Here is a 21840-nt window from a genome sequence, read left to right as displayed (position 1 = left end):
TCTGCTCACAGATAGAGCTGTGTGCACCTGATGCTGTGACAAGGCTGCACAGTATTAGCTGCAGGCGGTGAGTGCAGTGTCTGTCATGCCCATGTGCTGCCTGGATGGGGGCACGGATCCCACAAGTTAATTGCCCTGAGGCCCCTCCAATCATAATCTGGTCCTGGCAGAATGATGCTGTTGACTTTTTTGTGCTGCTGTGCTGGTTTTAGCTTTAATACATGATCAATGTAATCATATTCTCTGTTCTTGTGTGGAACAAGCACTATGACAAAAATAAGCGCAAGTGCTTTATAACAAATAAGAAACATGTTTAACAACAAGTGAGAGAGTTCTTTGTTTATTTACGCCCTTTTATCAGATGATTAAATTACTTTGTGGCTTGAATGTACTTATATGGTGTGCGGCATACACATTAATAGCAGCCTTTTAACTTGCACTTTTGCTTGTCTAACAGCAGAATGCACAAAAGATTCTTTGTTATAATTGGCATTTTGCAAGTAAACTTGGCTTTATCAGTCAGATAAGATGTTAGTAAAGGTTTCTAGGAATGTAAATGCCAAGAATTCTGTAATTCATGAGGACTGTTCCCCTATACAAATACACCATCCACACAGCAAAACCATTTAATTTATAAACTAGTAAATGGATATATTCCTTGATTTTCAAATTACTAACATATAATTTGGTTTCTGATGGGACTACTGGTGAGGTCACAGCTCTGCATTTTGATTAGATAAAGAAACAATCACCAAATTGAAACTAAAAAATAAATAAACAGAAGTACATTAGAGTCAATGTATCTATTTTGAAGTTCAGAAATAATGAATAGTGCTCATCCTGGTGTTATGTTGATGTAAAAAGGTTCAATATCAAATATGCAAACTTCCAAATATTTAATATTATCTATAAATTGTCCACTACATTTTATTTTAATTAGGAGTGCTGTACTATTGCACTAGGTATGAGAATTTAGTCTGCAAACTTTGTTGTTAGCACTAATATGAAACTGATTGCAGACATTATTGTGTATCCAGAAGGAGGGGCAGCAGCCTTATGAATTTTCAAAGATAATACAAATATAATATTTGGAAAATCAACTGTAAGGAATTTTTGTTTTGTGATATTTAGCATTTTTTAATTAATAATTGTATTGTTTATCAGGGAATTGGTATCCAAGTATGAAACTATGGGCCTGAGTCATTAAGGAGAGCAAAGATTAAAAAAGGAGTAACTTTGCACCTGGGCAAAACCATGTTGCATTGGAGGGAGAGGTAAATTTAAAATGTGGGGACAGATTTATAGTTGGAGTAGGGAATGTCCTAGATCAACTTTAAATTTCAATGTAAAAATAAAGCTATCAACTATTTGTGTGCTAGATGAAAAAATAGCCAGTTTTAGACTTATGTGCAAAACAATAAACAAATTTGGACCCCTTGCATTGTAACATGGTTTGTCCCGGAAGAACATTTACTCCTTTTTTGCCTTACTTTCCTTAATTATTATTATTATTATTAATTTTTATTTATAGGGCGCCACTAAGTGTCCATAGCGCCTTACAGGGACAAACAGAATTACAATACGAGGTGAGACAGCACAGAACAGTAAACAATAATCACAGTAACTCAGTGAGCTCAGGGCACAGCTAGAGAGGTGGGGGAGGGGAGAGGAGAGGGGTAAGCGGCACCTAGGAAGGAGGGCACGGAAAAGAGGGAGACACCCAGGGGGAAGAAGAGGGAGCGAGAGGGGACGGGGTAAGGGGGTCATCGAGGAGGAAGGCTAGGTAGCTGGTGAGCAGAGTTAAAAGTGGTGGAGACAGGAGGAGAGAAGACCCTGCTCAAAGGAGCGTACAATCTAAGGGGTGGGGTAGACTGACAGCGATACACGGGGGAGAGACGGAGGATACGGATAAAGGAAGGGGAATGTAGTGGAAGAGTCGGAAGAAAAGGTAGGAAGTTAAGTGGGAGACTGGAAAGCTTTAAGAAAAAGGTGGGTTTTTAAAGCCCGTTTGAAACTGGACAGATTAGGGTAAGTTCTGATGGAGGGAGAGAGCTTGTTCCAGTGGAGGGGGGCAGCGCGGGCAAAGTTTTGGATACGCGCGTGGGAGGAGGTGATCAGGGGGGAAGAGAAGCGACGGTCATGGCCGATCGGAGAGGGCGGGATGGAGCATGAGTTGAGAGGAGGGAGGAGATGTAGGGTGCAGTGGAGTTGGCGAGGGCCTTGTATGTAAGAGTGAGGAGCTTGAACAGGGAAAGGGGAGCCAGTGAAGGGATTGGTAGAGGGGGGAGACTATGTGTCTAGTACCTTCATGAATATAAGCTGTTCTATCAAAACCACTGTTCCTGCTCCTTTATCTGCAGGACCTATAACAAGCTGGCCATTCTATAAGTCCCACAAGGCTTTAAGTTCACTCTGACTTTAATTAAAATAATTTCATAGTAAACACTTCAATTTAATGAGCAGATCATCAAGTTCTCAAGCACATTTCATTCTCATTTGCATTGTGGGATATCTTCTAAAGGAGAAATATTCTCATTTGAAATACAAGCTATTTCTTGATGCCCCTTGTTTTGAGGTGCTGTGCAAGTAATATTTGATGCTGGGTGGAGAACATTCATTTTGGTCTTAGCATGAAATAATCTCTGTCTCTGTTGTTTAGTTTTGTGTGACTCCATAGACAATCATGCTGTTTTATATCTTTGAACACATCTTTGATCCGGGACTGGCAAATGAAGCTTTAGCTGTGTGCTCACGTGATCCTCATCATATTTCTATGAGTTGTTTTCTATGTAAAATGTATTGCTCCAACCTTTGGTTAGTATAGTCCCGTAGCTCAGTCTTTTAATATCATACATTATTTATTATCGACTATATATTTTACATGGACTAATGTTCTCTGTACTGTAAATGATATGGATATTTGAAATCACCCAGTAGTTTTGTGTTCATATAAAAGAATGAGGCATCACTGCTAACATCACTAATATCACAGTGTGGGTGCGTTATTCCATATAATACACAAGGTTTCATAATAAAGACTGAAGTGATTTCTAGGAGATTGATATCCTAGCGTATGAATGTGAAAGACAGTTTGGTATTTTTTTGGTAAAATATAGCAACAGAGAGGGTGGAGCTGGAGCAATCGGTTTTAAATCTCTGTCGGACTAGATTTAGAGAAAGATCATCAAAGCCTATGTAGTTTCAGAAAGCAGCAGATGGACAGCAACATGCTCCTCCTGCAGGCAATGAATATAAGATGAGTCATCTGTAATCAGAACTCTACTACAATATTGCCTGTGGAGTTTACAGCGATGTCAATTCAGATTATGTACGATACAAATATACAGGTGATACCAGGCAATACCAAGATATACAGGTATGCAAGTGTAGTGTGTAATTGGTTCTATTTGAGGGCTGACAGCAAAGTTTGTTGGTCATTTTATTGATAATATCATGGTATTGGATGTTACAGATGTTTATTTTATTTGTATATTTGATATTGATATAACAACATGAAACAAGAGCAAGTCCAGATATAAATGTGCTACTTTAATTTTAGTATTGTTTGTATAATAATCCTTTGTAATTTGGGGATTATTTTATCTTCAATCAAAAGGCATAGCTATGTGCTCACCCATATCTCAATCTGTAGTCAATCAAGAAATATATGCCAATAACCAGTTTAATAATTTATGAAATGGTTTTGGATTTGTACAGGATGTATGTTTTATATACAGATAAGATAAGCACCACCTGACAAGGGTAAAAGTGAGGAAACCACTCTGAGCTGGGGTGGGATTCAACTCGGGCAGATCAGAATATATAAAAAATAAGGCTTTATTACGACAGCACAACACCATAAGACAAGGTACAGAGTAAATGGTAGCGTGTACTCTCCAGCAGCCTCTTGCACTCCAAAGTAACAATCTCAGTATCCTTCAGAGTCTTATCCTCCAGTTTAGATAGACAGTTTCTATATCACCCAGCTTGGGATACCGGCTCACATAGACCCTGTCCTGGTAGGGTTTCCTCTGGCAGCTCTACGATGCCTGGCCCAGAGTCCTTTGTGCTGGTGTTACATACACCAGGATCATCCAAGATAGAATGAATCTATTCACATTCTGCTCTCCTTATATTCCTAGCTGTTTACACAGGGAGTAGGGTCAAGATGTCCCAATCATCCCCCTTTCAGCAGGGGTCTATCAGTGGACACTTACATTTATTTAACTGTTAGTCATCTCTATTACCTTTATTATATAATGGAATGACTTGATTGAATTAACAATTTAGCTGTATACACTTGACATGGGTTACAATACTACATCAGGGAATGCAACTTTACACTTGCGTGAAATATTAAGACATTTGACACATTGTATCTGCAGCGTTACACAATTTAAATCTGTTGTACAATAACATTTATATTGATACATAGCAATACATTTTCCTATGCTATTTCAGCCAGTATAGTACTGTAGAGACCCATTGCACATAATCTGGAAGTTGATTACCTGTTGAACTAGAGAACTAACTTGAGCTGCCAGCTAACTATCTTAACAGTCACTCAGACATTGTTCTGATTACAGCCCAGATCTATGCGATACCTTATAACAATGGACAATTGAGACAAATGGTAACTACCTTAGCTAACACAACTTCCTATCCTGTCATGCAATATGACTTCTGCAATCCTGCTATTTTCACACAATATGGCAGCAGTCTTTATATGTCCAATACATGCAATATGACAGGTAATAGCAAGGGCAAAATGTAACTAATAACAAGAAGTAACAATACACATAATGCACCAATGCTCTGGTGTATATACTTAGCCTGGGCCAAGGATTAAAAAGTATAATAAGCTGTAAGAAATGGGTGATAAATAAAAAGTCCTCAGTCATCGCAGTAATCTTCATGCATCCTAAAACTAAACAGGGGTTAAAACAAATAAGAGCTCACTGATTGCAGCAGGGAGTTGGTAGGAGTCCCAGATTTCTTCTGAAAGATATCTTGAAGTTTTTATTTTTATTTTTATTTTTGCATGAATATACTGACTGCATTTGCATGTAGTACACAAACACTGGACAGCTTTATTTTTACACTGCAAATCAGAGTTGACCTAGGACTCATACCCACTCTAAATCTTGTTGCACATTTTAAATTTGCCCCCCACCCTGTGCAGTGCAACATGGTTTTGCCAAAGTAAAGATGTACACCATTTATAGCTTTGCTCCTAACTATAAATGGGGCCCATAGAGCACAATATATAAATACTTTTGTTATTTGAAGAAATGTGTCAAATTCAGACTCACTAAAACTGGGTGAGATCTATGCTTTGAATGAGAATAAAGATGATCTTCTTGCATATATAATTTCCTCGATATTGGACTATACAAAATGTAAAATTTAGACTGTTTGTTGTTTTGCTATACTTAACCGTGATACATTATTATGGTGTAAATAGAGTTTTTAGCAATAAGTTTCTATATTTACTTATAATCACTAACATGTCGAGTGTTACTTCTGCTCCATTTATGGTGTTGTTTTTCACTAAAGTCAAACCTCTCTAGCCCTATGTCTGTTGGCACATATACCCTTGGCATTTGTTTATCATAATGCACTTGCAATTATTATGTTTCATTACACAACAGCTTAGAGATACTATAGTTTTAAACCCCCTCCCCTCCCCCCCCAAAAAATAAAATAAAATAAAACCCACATGCAATGTTTATTGTTAGGACATGGCTTGAAACTTGGGCTATTGTTAGGTGTAAGGTTAAATCTTTGGGTCGGATCAGATTAAAGAATTCAGCAATGAAATGTAATGGTAAGGATTATGACAATTCAATTTAGAGTAGTATTCTTGTATTATTCTTATTTTAATGTTTCTTTATAACTCAACCCAGAAGGTTTTAGGATCACCAAGGTAAAGCAACTTACTTAAAAGAGGAATCTTTTTCCTGGGACACAAGGAAGCTAATATAGGATCTCTTTAGGATTACTACTATCCCAGTCTCTATTACTAGGAAGTCCAATGCAGAGTCATTATCTTACCTTTCACTGAAGATGTGAAAATGGTACACTTGTATCTTGATGAGAGACAGCAAGCCTACCAAAACAGTTTATCCACCGAGCCTACACTTGACAACTGAGCACTGCTAGAAAAAGTCACCCTGACTCTGGTGATCTTTTTCAACTGAAGAAAGTAAGGGGAAGTTTTAAAGATGCCGTTGAATATCTTCTCTTCAAAAGATTCATCGGTTATCCACAAAAATGTTGCTGTAGTGCTTTCTGAGCTTAAGAGGCAACTCTGCTGGCATATCACACAGATTGAAGTCTGGGGAAAACGAGGGAGAAAAAAGCCAATCCTGCTAACACCAGCAATGTAAGGTGCAATGGAACTTCTTGCAGAGATGCGTGAAGAATGTGGTATGCATACCAAAATGTCTATATGTTTGCCAGACCAGCTGCCTTGTCACACTTCAGAGGCTCCTATTGCATATGCCTGTTTGCCCAAGAGTGTGGGGCAAAAATCCCCCTGTTTTCCACAAAGCTTCGAAACATTATGACACTCTTTCAAAGATCCTCAACTTAAACGACACAGAATTGGATCAGTTGACATACTTCTTTGGGCACAACATCATGGTGCACTGCCAGTAACACTGCCTCCGAGAAGGTACCCTCCAAATTGCCAAAATCAGTAAACTTTTAATGGCTCTCAAGAGTGGTAGACTGGCTTAATTCAAAGGTCAGAATTTGGACGAGATGGACATTGATCCAGACAGTAAGTTGGAAATCTTGTATCTGATGCATGGTTTTGACTTTTACCTCAGTCATTTAGATATCTGTTTCTTTTTATAACCAGTCCAGATAGAGAGTGACAGTCCAAGTAATGAGCAATCCCGTGTAACATTGAGACAAGTGGTCAAGCATTTGGTGACCACTTCCATGCCAGAAGGGAGACGAGTTATGGACCTGGCAGCATGGGCCCAATGCCCAGCTAAGGCTTCCAAAGGTCGGTGTAGCACACAGTGTTCTTATGCAAAAGCAAGGTGCCTTTTTGTTTTTCGTAGATTGGTAATGGACCACCCAGCTTCCTTTGAAGTCGTATAGAAGTGTGGGAAAAAACCTGGTCAGAGATGAGATCCAAGCTGTGGAAAGCAAGGATGAGCGGACTCGGATTCCTGGAATCCGAGCCCCCCCGAACAATGCGGATCCGAGTCAGATCCGAGCACTGTCCGGGTATTCCCGCCAATTCCAAAACTTAAAACGAGGCTCTGAGTCATAATCCCGCTGTCGGATCTTGCGATGCTCGGAACCTTTAAATTCCCCGCTTGCTGCCGCCATCTTCACTCAGGCATTGATCAGGGAAGAGGGAGGGTGTGTTAGGTGGTCCTCTGTCCTGCTATTTCTCGTGCTGTGCTGTGCTGTGCTCTGTCCTGCTGAGTCCAGTGGTGCTTTTGCCAGTGCTCTGTCCTGCTGAGTCCAGTGGTGCTTTTGTCCTGTGCTCTGTCCTGCTGAGTCCAGTGGTGCTTTGGCCAGTGCTCTGTCCTGCTGAGTCCAGTGGTGCATCAGTCCAGTGCTCTGTCCTTGCTGAGTCCAGCGGTGCTTTTGTCCCGTGCTTTGTTCTGCTAAGTGCATATTTATTTCAAAAGTATTAAAAATTCTTCCATAAAAAGAAAAAAAAAAAAGAAAAATTTTACAAAAATCCTTTTAAAAAAACATAAAAAAAAAAAAAAAGGTCATTGCTGAGTCCAGTGGTACATCAGTCCAGTGCTCTGTCCTGCTGAGTCCAGTGGTGCTTTGGCCAGTGCTCTGTCCTGCTGAGTCCAGTGGTGCATCAGTCCAGTGCTCTGTCCTTGCTGAGTCCAGCGGTGCGTTTTGTCCTGTGCTTTGTTCTGCCAAGTGCATATTTATTTCAAAAGTATTAAAAATTCTTCCATAAAAAGAAAAAAAAAAGAAAAATTCTACAAAAATCCTTTTAAAATAATATTAAAAAAGAAAAATCAAAAAATTCCTTGCTGAGTCCAGTGGTGCATCAGTCCAGTGCTCTGTCCTTGCTGAGTCCAGTGGTGCATCAGTCCAGTGCTCTGTCCTTGCTGAGTCCAGTGGTGCATCAGTCCAGTGCTCTGTCCTTGCTGAGTCCAGTGGTGCATCAGTCCAGAAACTGAGGGAAATAATCTCTCAGTGGCTTAACCCACTTAGACTCTCCTGGGGATTTGTGGTGTCAGACAACGCCAGTAACATTGTGCGGGCATTACATATGTGCAATTTCCTTTGTGGCTCCATTATCCCAATTAAAAGGATTTTTACCTGTTGGTGTAATGATGTTATAAATACTACACTTGAAAGCTTGAGCCTTTAAATGAAAAAGTCACTCTTCATTGCACGAAGATTTGCAACAGGGACAGTTTTTTTGTTCACAAAGTCAACAAATAACACTTCAACGCTGTCTGTCTTTGACATACTTGATGGGATCTCAATGATGAATGCTCTGTACCATGGTCGTCAAAAACAAGAGGTAGTGACGCACTCGAACTACACCCTCTATATGCTGCAGAGGATGTAGGAGCAGCCATATGTGCAGTGGAATTCAGACCAGTTGAGGGTGATATATTGTGGGCCCGGTACCAAATTGGGTACCGGGGCCACTCCACTACGCAGTCCAGATAGCTGTGCAGTGGAATTCAGACCAGTTGAGGGTTTTATATTGTGGCCCCGGTACCAAATTGGGTACCGGGGCCACTCCACTACGCAGTCCACATAGATGCGTATCAGATATTAAACTACATTCACTGTTGCTGCTGTACCCAAAAATAGGTACTGCAATTCCAAACTACGTTCACTGTTGCTGCTGTACCAAAAAATAGGTACTGCTATTTCAAAATACGTTTACTGTTGCTGCTGTACCAAAAAATCAAATATTGAACCTAAAATCAATATTGTTAGGTGTGAGGTGTTCCGAATAGACTGGAAATTAGTGGAAATGATTGTTATTGAATGTTATTGAGGTTAATAATAGCGTAGGAGTGAACAATAAACAAAAAACTTGATTTTAACCCTTTTTATGCTTTGTTAAAAATAAATCAGAACCCAAAACCCTAAATCAGAACCAAAACCTTTCGTCAGGTGTTTTGGCAAAACAAATCAGAACCCAAAACCTCAAGCTAATCAGAACCCAAAACCCAAAACACTAAAAGTGGCCGGTGCACACCCTTAGAAAGCACATGATCAAGTTTATCCAAACATGCTGGGTGACCACAAAGCATGATTGCATCACATACATCATGGCTGAACCGTCAGCATTCAAAGATCAAAACTGGACAGTTTTGAAATTCTACATAAAAAACTGTATAAGAGCTGTAGAGAAATACAATACAATTTCCTGAAACGTTACGCAGTAGTTGAGCATGACTAGAACCTCCATTGCTAAGTGTATGCGTGTCTGTCTTGCGGTCTGTCTCAACACTTTGATCAAAGTCAAACTGTAAATCTCAAGTGGTAACTCTGGTGACAAACTGCTACTACACATACCCATATGATTGTTCTTTTGACAAGGCATTATGAAAAGGGTGTCCCTATGTGTCATGTTCCAGACATGGGTCATCGCGATGCAATAAAAACAAGTATGTATGTTTGTCAGTCACTGAAGATACTGTTACTCAAATCATCTTGTTCAAGCTTACTCTGCTAAAGCAGCTACACCCAGCATATCTAGGTAGAAAATCATGTATTACAACTTGTACACAAAATACATTTGATATTAAAACGAAAACATTTCTTAATATACTACTGAATAAGTGGCCTTGCATAGTCTGGAATTAACTGGTAACTCTTATAGGCCCTTTCATTTAAACATATATTTAAAAGTTTAAAAGCAGGTGTAACCTTATAATGTAGTATAGTTATTCATGTAATGCCATTTGTAATGAAATCATATCATGCAAATTTTCTCCAACTTTCAAAGAGAGAAAATGATAAATGAATGATGCTGATGCATAAATATGTCTATCAGTGGAGAACCTCACTGCTTTACAAATTCTGGAATCTAGTTAAAAAGAGAACATTTCTTAATATACTACAGAATGGGGAAGTTTGCTGTAAATAAACACATTAAATCAATCATCCTTGCACAATCTACTCTTGTTTATCTTAAGAAATTACGTTGCACATATTGTACATTTTAAGCAACACTCTTTGTGGGGAGTCAAAGATTTGATTGTACAATAAACTATATACGCTCTCTCCCCCGTCATATTATTCATATGCAGAGGGGCTCATATTGACACTGGAATGACACTGAACAGGTCTTTTATGCTGAACCAACCGAAATGGAGGGACTGCACAAAAAGAGCTTCTGTTAGCCACAGCCAAAAAAGTGTTTGGTGACTTTTTTGAAATCTTGTGAATGGTTCAATCCATGATGAAACATTTGAGCAAGAGCCATCAACATTATTACCAGCAGGAGCATACACATCTTTATAATACCCCTGGCATTGCCATGGAGATGCTCAATGACAGCAGGTGAGGGCACTGGGAGTGCAGATTAGGAGAGAGTAGTGCAGTGTGGTCACGTCACTGGAGAGACAGACCCATGCGATGATGTTGGATGCGTGGCCAACGGCAGAGCATGAAAGAGCAAAAGCTGAAGTTGGAGGTGAGATGAACACTAGATTCTATAAAGAGTCTAGTTTCCTGCCTCTTGGTTGTTAATGGCCAGCTTAGAGTGCTGGGAGGTAGGAGGGAGCCCTCATACCTGTATATGCTATGACATGGTAACAATAAAAGCATGCATACATGCAGAAATGGCAGTTATCTATTTTAGTCAGCATAAAATTGTCTTAACATGTTCTCAGAAACTAACAATCAGAATAAACAGCCGTATTAATCATTGATCATTCCATCATATTTTTCGTTCTACATGACATTTCAGTGTATTACAGAGTGTGTGTCTGTGAATCTGATAAGGAGACTTGTTGTTGAACATCACTTATAAGTCATCTGTCCACTTACAAATGTGTGGTCAGCCAGTCACTGAAATATTCTGTGTATTCATCTTGCTAAAACTAGGGGTCTATTTATCATAGGGAGAAAAGCCCAAGAGAGGCTTTTCCCTATTTGCTGATCCCCGAACACGACAATAGCTATCGCCTGGTATCACTGACAGTTGGCTTTGCCAGCTTCATCCTGTGATTCCATATGTAAAGTATGACAAAGTATGGATAAGCCTATTTGAGAAGGACCTGTACAGCTGCAATCCACTGATTGCAATTGTCATCTCAGGATAGCAGCGATAGAGGAAAAAATGCTTTATATGATTAAATGAAGCATTTTTTCCATTTAAAATTATTTTAAAACTGATAATTTTTTTAAACTTTTTAACATTTTTTTTTAAAGTTTTTATTATTTTCTTTTAATCTGCTACTGGAAGCCGAGACTGAGCTTCCAGTGGAGTGCACGTGGCAGTTCATGCAGGAGTAGAAGGCATTCCGAGTGGCTTGTGAAGAAGTAAGTTTCTGCTTACCGCTGCCAACCAGTGTCACCAGGGATCTGAGCATCGCTTAGCTGCCTCCTCTAACTTCATGATAAATCGCAGTGAGAGAAGAATTTCTATCACTGAGAGATGTGAAAATAGAAAATGTCGTCTATTGCTGCTTTTTATTAAATAGACCCCTTACTCTGCTAAATCAGCAACATCCAGCATATCTAGGTGAAAAGTCATGTATTACAACGTATACACAGAATATATTGGATTTTAAAACTAAAACATTTTTTAATATACTACTGAATAAGTGAGTTCAGTTAAACACATTAAATCAATCATTCCTGCACGCTGGCCTTGCACACTGAGATTGATCGGTAACGCCTTATAGTTTAAAAGCAGGTATAATCTTATTCACTAATGTAGTATAGTTATTCATACAGTGGCATTTGTAATGAAATACTTTTATGTAAATTTTCCCCAACTTTCAAAGAGAGCAAATGACAAATGAAAGATGCTGAAGCATAAATATATCTATCAATGGACAAAATCACTGATTTACAAATTCTGGAATCTAGTTAAATATTTCTAGCACAAGCGTATAAATTCAGGTTTCCTGGCAGTGTCTGTGAAATTAAGTTTTGTTCCAAATACCCTTCAATGTCATTTTGAGAGCTAGCAGAGATTGAATACAATAAAAATATGTAGCTAAGTGTTTCTGTGGATATCAGCGCCATATAAGAAGACAGGTCCTCTGATCTGCGTTACCTTTCTCACGTAGAAGTCACTTCTCTTTGATGTAAAGATGAGAGAACAGATGCAGTATAAAACAGATTTTTCCATCAGAATGAATCTGATTAACAACGAGCTTCTGGTAATATAGATAGAACCAGACTGAGAATCACAGACACTTTGAACTAATTATGTATTGTACCTAGAACTACAATACTTACCTCCCTCTTGACTCCGCACTTTGTTGTGTCACATGCTTCCAAATCAATATGAGTTTCAATTGACAGTGAAAAAACAAAGAAAACCTTGAGTATTGTATAGTTAACCTCAATGTGAAACTACACTCCAGAAAACAATTTACTTTAATTGTCTTTCCATAAAACTAGTTAAAAGCCCGTCAAAATGACAGAAAAAAATAAGAGTAAGTGGCAGCATTGATTGAATAGTTTATCCGATTGCTGTTCAGCCGCAAAATGCTTAGCGTGGGAAAATTCCCAAATACTGTTCATAGGACCACAGTTATGAGCATTAATATTTGTTTCATCAAAGTTACCGACATCAAGAATGGCGTGGCATCTTGTTCACTGACTTAGCAGACGTTGATGTGATATTATCTCTGTCCTGTTCGATCTTCGATTGTTTTCTCTGTGACGGGCAGTTTGCTGACGAGTCATATTTGCATGGTGATGACGGTCACGTTCTCTTTGGGCATCAGTCATAGTTTGTAGGCGGGATTTATTTTTGCTGCTTCTTGCTGTGTAGTTACTTCCTCAGTAGACATTTACCTTTTAAATGGCATCGCAGTTGCACTTTGTTGCTTAAATTAATGAGTATATTCCTATTAATTTAACACTAAGTGCAAATTAAATGAACTGATAGAAAATCAGAGCAAATTTGGAATAGCAAAGGTCATTATAAATGGTAACAGCCACCCAAAAAGCCTAAATAAACCAACCAAAATAAGCCACAGAAATGAGGAACATCTAATCAGTAGGAATAGTCAAGCACACAAAAGAGTCACTTGCAAACATTTTACCAAATTTGTTTGTGTGTATTGTATTTACATTCACAAAGGTGAGGAGCAGTGTTAGCCATATATATATATATATATATATATATATATATATATATATATATATATATATATGTACACTTTCTCTGTCACCATTTTATTATATTACCATTGAAAATAAACTATGGCACTACAGTTTTCTACCTAATAGATGAATACCTGACAAGTTTGGCGTATGGCTCAATTGTACAAGACCATTTGTTTAGGAATCAGGACCACTGTTTTTATGGAGAAATACAGCCAACCTTATTTTTCATTATGTGTGATCAAAATCCAATTGGATAATATTTTTACCTAGAATAATCATTTGGATGGACATGGCAAGCTTTTTATGTACGAAAGATAAAAATTAGTCATTCATGTGATGTTACCAATGACATTGCATAAGTAACAGTATATTAGTGGCAGAACTACCGTGGGTATAGGGCTCAGAGGTGTGGAAGGCTCGGCAATGCAGAGGTCCTCCCCTCGGACTGCCCTGCACACCCCACCCCTGAGTCTCCTGCAGCACTCCCTGAGGCCCCCTATCCGCTCTGAAAAGAGCAGAGATGCCTTCTTCTGAGTGGTGCATTTGACAGACCACACATGCTCAAAAGATGCCCCCAGCATGACTTACTAATAAAGGATCTTAGTCCCTGGAGTGCTAGGGAAATACATTCCCTTGAGGAGAAGAAAGATTTTGCTTTTAAATAAGCTGCACGACCTCAGTGATCCTAAGATTGTCTGTGTCAAGTTAAAATACTTATGGAGACATAAAATACAGTAATGCTAATCTTATCTTCATATGCCTTTCTAGTGTTTCATTACCTGGCCCACTGAGCCGTTACCTGGCCCACTAGACATTTTAGTGCCCTGGGCGAAAGGGACAAAAGAGACCAGTGGCACTCCCCCCACCCCCCTAAATTATGTGATTGTAGATGCTGCTTCTCAGTGGCAGTGCACTACAGGAGGGAATGTAGCCATCCAACTGTGAGTGTGTGTCTAGCTCTTTACAAGTTCTTGACCGTCCAGGGGGATGACCACCCTTGTTACGGTCCTGCCGAGACACAACACTGACAGTGACAGTGAACAGTACTAACCAGTCCGCCAAACTAGATCTACTAATAACAGGGGATACCCACTGTGGTCTATCGAGACTCCCGAAAGTCCAGAACTCCCTTCACCACACCCTAGGTTAAACATCTGGTTTTGTTTTTTTTAAATAAATAAAAATGAAGATAAAACAATTCTTCCTTCTTTTTCCCCCTATAAACCATCAAACATTTTTACAGTACACATATTTAGTATTCTACTCTGGAAATTCAGATAAAGTCTGTAGTACAATTATGAATTCCCTATTCTAAAAAAGTAACCTTTGATGTCATATTTCATATTCTCATGTTTGAATAAATATATTTTTCTGTATAGTCCATTAAAATAAAAATATATTTATGCCAATATGTTCACAAAATATAACCCTATCTGTTCAAATAAACCCCAAAACATTTACTTGACTATGGCAATAAAAGTAAATAAAAAAAAAAATACTTAAATAATTTCTTATGAAGCAGACCATGGACGAGCAGGTCTGTTTTAATGGCCCCTGCTGTGTACAAAGAATGATGTGTGTTCTACACGGAGGAAAAGTTTATTCTTCACTAGTGGCAACAGTGACCTGTCCAGGGGTCAGCAAGGTGCTGCTCGCTTAAATACCAGGGGTGGATGTGATTGGGGCAAATAGCAGGCAGCCTTGACGTCCCCTCGGCCTTGCACCCTGGGTGGTCGCAGCAGCAGCACTGCCCTCGTTACGGCTCTGCTGGCCCATATTAATAAAAGGCAGTAGGATTTTACAGCATTAAGATCTAAAACTTGCACCAAATTGTGTTCCACTCAGCAATATGGTGCCAAATATTTGAAAACAACAACACATCTAAACTCCTAATGAAATATATAGAATAATCTCTTCTCAATAATTTCCTCTTACTGGAAGGATTCAGGGGCAAATGCAAGATTACTAGAGAGGCTTTCCATTCCAGGGCGCAAGAGTGTATGAAAGGGGTGTGGCTATCATTTGAGATAGTGTTAGGCTGCTTTCCAACTCATCCTATCCACTTCAAATACACAGGCACTGGTAGCCAACTGTCCTAATTTTGGTGGGGCAGTCCCAATTTTGTGTGACTTTGTCGCTCAGTCAGGACTTTATTCTGACTGCAAGGGTAGTTGGCATATATGTCTTGCTTTACACTGAACTGCTTATAAAGAATGAACTGCTTGGATCTAACCGTAGAGCAAGCAGCTCATTCTTAACGAGCAGAACATTGTGAGGCAGGACATACTTTCCAACTATTTTTGCAGTTGGAACAAAGTTCTTACTGTGGGGGGTAGTCACATAAAAAAATCGGGGCTGGCCAACCAGGATCAGGACAGTTGGCAAACTGTTCTGATCTCTCCTACCTGTTCTTGCAGCTTTAACTACCTATGGCTGCTGGCCTTTTAAGCTCAGTTGCTGCCTGGAATGTTGGGGCCCTGTTTAGAAAAAAGGGATAGGTACATAAAATATGGAAAGTCTAGTGGTGAGTGAACCATTTAGGCCTCCTTCCCGCCAACCAGGCCCTTCAATAAATCAGTTGCAACTATGTTTAATAATTAGGCTTCCCTACCTGAAACCAACTCTTACATTAAATTAATAGCTTTGAGAATTAATAGACCTAATTCCCCCCAATAGGTCCTATTATTGTATTACCCATCCCTGACCTAGCTCTGATAATCTTTTCTTGGTATCTGGTACATCCACTGCAGCTGGCAAATGTTGAAAGTTAAACACAAAAAGATAGGATATCTAGAATGATATCCACAAGTCAAGGTTGGTATAAACAAGCACTCCTGTTCCAATAAAGAAAAATGTACTTTTTGTTGTATGTATTGTTTATTATTTAATTTTTATTCTTTATAATTTTGTGGAATTATATTAAAACAACGTCTTTATTATCATCTTTTAAAAATATGTAAATACTCGATATTTAAAATATTTCCACAAAATTATAAAGAATAAAAATCAAATAATTAAAAATACATAAAACAAAAAGTACATTTCTCTTTATTGGAACAGGACTGCTTGTTTATACCAACCTTGACTTGTGGATATCATTCTAGATATCCTATCTTTTTGTGTTTAGTATTACCAATTGGTTGAGCCCCCACTCACAACAAGTGGATTTAGTAAATTCAGGGAAGAGTTCTTTTGTCATGAGAGCGCTTTCTTTGATCTACAACTAATGTGAGGAGTTCCAGCCCTTGAGCGGACCAATCTCTGATTATAAATGTTGAAAGTTCACAGGACTTGAAGAGGTTGAATAGGTTACCAATCATCTGCAGATTTTTAGCTAATAAAAGTTCTCTTTAAAAAAAATATATTATGCATCCCTGTAGTTGATAACTTCCCTCTATGAGCATTGATGAATCCTCTCTACTATTTTCAACCACCATCATATTGTAAGTGCCCCAAGGAGCCTGCCATCCTAGCTGCTTACTGAACTGGAGCTGAGCTTGGAAATGACTGTGCAGGCGTATACAGTAAGCTCCCGTTCAGTGAACATATTTCAAGACATGCCCCGGTGGGCACAGATGGAATCTTTCAGATGTGATCTGCAGCAGCCAATGCTGATCCTTTTGTTATAAATTGCAGCAACATTTCCCTTCTTCAAACGCTGTGGGGGAGAGGGCATCCAAAAAACTAGTTAAAAATACAACAAATCTGTGCAGTGTGATGTGATCTGTTCAATGGATTCTGGATAATGTAGCTAGCAATGGTGTGTCTTCAATATGGCTGTCAACTGAGCTGTGTAATATGCCTGCAAATTGGTTTTGCAATGTTGCTAGCAATCAGGCAAGTGATATATTGCTCAGCTACAGCTCCATCATTCACTGGTTATAGGTCCTCACCATCACTTATGCCCAGGGCCCAATTTTTCTAAAACTAGCCCTGATGTGGAGTTGGGTTACTTTGCTCTCCAAAATAAAACATTAAAGAATAACTATCACAAAATTAAAAATAAGGGATTATCTTCAATGTTCAAAGAAGATTTGATATGTTTTATTAATGTTGGTTTACTAAATCGACAAGTCAATCTTCCTTACAAGAATGATTGTTGCTTATGTTGCCAATAATTAATTACATTTACACATTGGGTTAGATTTGCTAAAAATCGTGTTTGGTGGAAGATTTACATTGCCACATACCGAAGTCAGTTTAGTGCTTCAAAGTGCAGAATTTACTATGGGGCGACTTGAGGCTGTGATGTTAAATGGCCGGTGATGTGTGGCGGATTCAAAACAGCTAAACCGCTGGCGATTCAGTCAAAATCACCCACAAGACCACCAGAAAATAATTACCTACTTTACTAACTGATTGGCGGGCTCTTCGAGCTATCTTGACCTTCAAAATATAAGAGTAGGCACCATTGACTCACAAATTATTGGGGGTAATCATTATTTATTGCTCATGGGGAGAAAATTAATTTATAATTACCTTTTATGGCAAGTTTAATTTTTTCCAATGGGTGCAAGTGCATGCTGGCTCTTGTAGGGCCAAGTGTGCAGTATAAATGGTGCCCCTATCATGAAATAATAAGTGTGACCCATCATAATTATTGCCCCCATTAGCAGTCAAATATTATTGCCCCCTTTATATAATATATTCATATTGCTCCATAATTTAATAATATTGCCCCCTTAATATAATTAAAAATTTAAATGTGCCCCAAAAGTTAAATATAAAATAATTTTATCACCATAATCAATAAATAATGTTATTCCCCTTAATTCATAAGCCAATTGTGCCTCTTTTGTTCTCAATGGAAAGATAACTTACACAGCATGCAGTGTGAGCAAACTCACCACAACTACCTCTTTTACTCTGGCTGTCTCGCTGGTGGTTTGTAAAGCAGCTACTTAGTAAATGTGACCTATGTGTATTTTGATCATGTTAAAAATCAGGATGGTGATTTGTAAAGTCTTGCTTTGTTAAACCGTGGTTTTAGCCATTTTATTGGTGGTTTAACCTTTTGAAGAAAAAAGCTGAAACTGTAGGGTTCATCAACCCGCCCGTTCGGAAATTTACCCCGTGATGTTTAACGACAGTGATTGGCCACCAGCTGCTCTGTCAGCACTTTACAGGTACCGGGATTTAAATGTTCAGATTGCAACCATGAAATAGTGACTCTACTATCTCTGTAAAACATTTCCAAAACTGGAATGATTTGAGGGGAGGCAGGGACTCTCCCTTTACCAACAGTGATCTATCTATTGTCTTTTCTAAAGCATAGGCTGCAGCTCCTAGTCCTATTCCCTGGGGGTCCTGCTCACCTTTTGATATATCTTATGTATTTGATACCATATCTATTCACATTATTGTAGATACATATTTCATATAAACATATCTAGACTTCAGATATATCAGAATATTTATAGGAATATATAAATAATATATCTGAACAACCTTGATAGTACCTTGATCTTTACCATTTAAACTGATGTGATTTATATTCCTACAACTTTCTTCAGCACTAGACCCTTAGCAATCTGTTATATCATATTTAAATGCATACACCTATATTCCAGCAAGGAATGTTTGAAGTAGCTGTTTTCAAAGAAGGAGTCAGAAGATTTGATTTGAGCCCCGGTCGTAGGAAATGGAGGAGTTATCCTGCACTGCTCTGTAGTACTGAGAAGATTCCTGCTCAGGCAGAAACTCCTCAGCAGTCTGTGTTGTGCACCGATTGGCTGAGAGATATCACACAGCCCTCAGACATGCCACCTAGCCACCATAGTTGCCAATTCCGCTTATAACAAGCAGAATTGGGCTTCTTTTTTTCCGGAGTTGTGGGTATTTTTGCGCTGCCGCGGGTAGCTTGTTTTTGGGCTTGGACACGTTCTCCAAGTCCTCAGGCTGCATAATCGTTGTTTTTTTTTTTTTTTTTTCTCTGTTACCATCTTGTGATTGGTGCATTCAGTTTGGTTTTTTTGGTGGGCGGGTTGTGCAGAGAATTCCTCCAATAAAGTGGCACTTTTGTGGGTGGGTGCAGTCAGAGGAGGACGTGGAATAAATCACAGGAAGACGGATCTACAGCAACTTACTGAAATAAGTGGTGAGTCTGGTGACAGACACGATCGCTGCACTTATAGCAGGTACCACTGCTAAATAACACCCTCCCCTTCCATTCATTAAGCTGCTCATGTCAGAAGACTGCTTTCAGTGCCCTATTTTATACTATTATATCATGGGGCTGTGTGCTATAAACATACCAGTGTCCTAAATTACAGCATTTGCGTTTTCATTTGCCATATCAGTGTATAAATGTGTCCTTTTGTGTTTATAAAGGTTTTCTAAATGGAGATTCAGTGTAGAAATTAGTGTTATAGAAAAGGACGGTCCCCTGTAAGTTGGGATTTTTAGGATTGGTTTGGGCTTGTTTTGGGCTTGTTTTTCACTAAGTTGTTGCTTGTTTTTCATTTCACAGTTGGCAACCCTGCTAGCCACACTTCCCCAAGCCACAGAGGAAGCTGGAGCCAGCACAGCAGAGATAAGTGTGGAGTTTCTGTGTCAGTGTGTGTGAGAAATATGTATATGAGAGATTGAGTATGAGTCAGTGCGTATGAGAAATAAATGTGTACAAGAGAGTGTGAGTCAGTGTGTATGATAAATAAGTGTATGTAAAAGAGTATGAGTCAGTGTGTATGAGAGAGCGAGTGTGTCAGTGGGTATGAGAAATAAGTGTGTATGAGAGAGGGAGTGTGAGTCAGTGTGTGTGAGAAATAAGTGTGTGTATGAGAGAGGGAGTGTGAGTCAGTGTGTATGAGAAATAAGTGTGTATGAGAGAGGGAGTGTGAGTCAGTGTGTGTGAGAAATAAGTGTGTATGAGAAAGGGAGTGGGAGTCAGTGTATATGATAAATAAGTGTGTATAAGCGAGTATGAGTTTGTGTATATGAGAGAGAGAGTGTGAGTCAGTAGTATGAGAAATAAGTGTGTGTAAAAGAGTATGAGTTAGTGTGTATGAGAGAGGGAATGTGAGTCAGTGTGTATGAGAAATAAGTGTGAATAAGTGTGTGTATGAGAGAGGGAGTGTGTGTGTGTTTAAAGCTGAGCATAATTGCCACCTCCTCTGCCACATACCCCCTCCCTTCTCCTGGGTGGGGAATGGCATATCGATGCCGAGTACCCCAACAAGACTTACCCCGACATGAGGACTCCAAAGAGCTCTTTCCCGACCATCACCGATGACGAACTCCTCTTCAAAGCGACTTCAACCAATCACGATCAAGTAAGAAGCTGGCTCTACTTGATGACGTCATTCACCATGGCGACGGCATCATCGCTGTTGTTAAAGGGGTAATGTAAGCATACACCCATGCAGAATGTAGTTTACAAATTCTTGTACATTGTACATGGGTGTATACTTACATTACCCCTTAACAACAGCGATAATGCCGTCGCCATGGTGAATAACGTCATCAAGTGGAGCCGGCTTCTTACTTGATCGTGATTGAAGTCAGTTTGAAGAGGAGTCATTATCGGTGATGGTCGGGAACGAGCCCTTCGGAGTCCTAATGTCGGGGAAAGTCTTGATATGCTGACTACCACCGCTTCTCCCAGGTACACCAATCTGTCATATTGCTGTTCTCTGCTGCACCACTATCACACTATTCCTGCTGCCTGACATCCTCAACTGCCTTCCTATTCACTGCCAGTCATTCTATGCCCATGCTGTCACTGACCCCACCAACACATTGATCTTTCCTGCTGCTGTACCTCATCTGCCACAATTTTTCCCTAATAGCGAAAGAGAGAGAGAGAAAGAGAGAGAGAGAGAGGACGAGTACAATATTATTGTTTTATTTTTTTAGAATTAAAGATAGCCTTTCAGGTGGAAATATTTAACATATAGTGTAACAAAGGTAGTGGTTTTCCACATGCCTCTAAGAGAGGAATTGGGTATTCACCTGACAGTCTCGAGGGCAAGGCTGCAGACATTACACACTTATATAGCAGTGCACCTAGTTCAAAGATACACAGGTATAGTACATATGTATGACAATAATATAATAGTATAGAGTGTGAGGTAACGTACTTATTTTGAAGTAATTTAGAAGTATCTTTTTCCACAGACTAAAGCAAGCTGACAGTGTGTATCTACAGTGAGAGTAATCAAGCAGAACACCTGCAGAAAACTCCTTTTAAAGGCAAGGTGGGAGTGTCACCTGTCCACAATAGATAATATAACTTATATAAAATGTTTTTGTTTTTTTTACTTATTTAATTGAATAAAGGTTATGTTTTCCTTGTGGTACTTTTAATTATACGGACGTCACTGTAGCTCACAAGTGCTGTGCTCCTACTTATACCTGAGCTACTGTTTTCAAACCTTCCCCTTCAGGGGTGCGCCCCCACTTTGAGGGCGGTGCACATACATTATTGCATGGAGCCCTACAATTGCATTCCCCCTTTATGCCCCAGGCCGACACGGGTCACTGGTACAATAAGTACATTTCAAGAAGCATGAAAAACATCTTCATCTC

Source organism: Mixophyes fleayi, chromosome 5 (assembly GCF_038048845.1).
Source record: "Mixophyes fleayi isolate aMixFle1 chromosome 5, aMixFle1.hap1, whole genome shotgun sequence".
In the NCBI taxonomy this organism is placed as follows: Eukaryota; Metazoa; Chordata; class Amphibia; order Anura; family Limnodynastidae; genus Mixophyes; species Mixophyes fleayi.
The sequence above is the reverse complement of the archived record's forward strand: the minus strand, read 5'-3'. Positions refer to the sequence as shown.